This window comes from Heterocephalus glaber, unplaced genomic scaffold, assembly GCF_053883595.1.
Source record: "Heterocephalus glaber isolate CG9 unplaced genomic scaffold, H.glaber_assembly_v1.0 deba00001497, whole genome shotgun sequence".
In the NCBI taxonomy this organism is placed as follows: domain Eukaryota; kingdom Metazoa; phylum Chordata; class Mammalia; order Rodentia; family Bathyergidae; genus Heterocephalus; species Heterocephalus glaber.
In genome coordinates this window covers 51,822,297-51,823,397 of record NW_028258320.1, presented here as the reverse complement: position 1 = coordinate 51,823,397, position 1,101 = coordinate 51,822,297, and the positions used below count along the sequence as shown (strand labels likewise).

The 1,101-nt window shown below is 42.1% G+C and overlaps 1 pseudogene; it reads left to right on the top strand.

The window, feature by feature from the left end:
• The first annotated feature begins 582 nt into the window (after positions 1-582).
• On the top strand, positions 583-1,101 carry LOC110347851 (histone deacetylase complex subunit SAP18 pseudogene; annotated as a pseudogene).

The window sequence follows — 1,101 nt, the reverse complement described above, 5'->3', positions numbered from 1 at the left end:
TTGTTGATTCTTTATGCTAGCTCCTGTGCTACTGAAGTTTTGTTCATAAAGTCTTTTCCTATGCCAATGTCATCAAGAGTTCTACCTAACTTATCTTCCAGCAAGTTTAGTGTTTCTGTCTTAATATTTAGATCTTTAATCCATTTGAATCTTAGTTTAGTGCATGGTGATAGATAAGGGTCTAGTTTGAATCATTGGCAGGTTGAAATCTAGTTTTTCCAACACCATTTATTAAATAGGCTATCTTTCCTCCAATGAGGGTGGTTGGCTCCTTTATCAAAGATGAGGTGGCTGAGTATGTCTGGAGTTGTTTCTGGATCTTCTAATCTATCTCACTGATCTTTGGGGTTGTTTCCTTGCCAGTACCATGCTGTTTTTATCACAGTAGCTTTGTAGTATAGTTTCAAGTTGGGGATTGTGATACCCCCAGCCATGTCTCTGTTGCCTAGAATTGCTTTTGCTATTCTAGGTTTCTTCTGCTTCCAAATGAATTTTTGGATTGTTTTCTCTAGTTCTGTGAAGTGTATTTTTGGAATTTCAATTGGTATTGCATTAAATCTATATAGCAGCTACTCTGTGCTCATGCTCGTGGCCGGGGTTGGAGGTCAGGGCTAGCGTCTGGTGGCCAAAAGGAAGAAGATGGCAGTTGAGTCATGCGTTACCCAGGAGGAAATTAAGAAGCAGCCAGAGAAGCCAATCGACCACAAGAAGACATGTCTGCTACTGCTGCAGGTCTTCACCACCAACAATGGCCACCACCACCACATGGATGAGTTCTCCAACGGCAATGTCCCATTCAGTGAGCTACAGATCTACACCTGGATGGATGCAACTTTGAAAGAACTGACTAGTTTGGTAAAAGAAGTCTACCCACAAGCTAGAAAGAAGGGCACACACTTCAATTTCGCCATTGTTTTTATGGATCTTAAAAGACCTGGCTATCTAGTTAAGAAGATTGGCAGCACCATGTCTGGCAGAAAGGGGATGGATGATTCCATGACTCTGCAGTCACAGAAGTTCCAAATAGGTGATGACCTGGACATTGTGATTACCCCTCCAAATTGAGCACCACCTCCTTCCGGGCATATGAGACTGTATTAA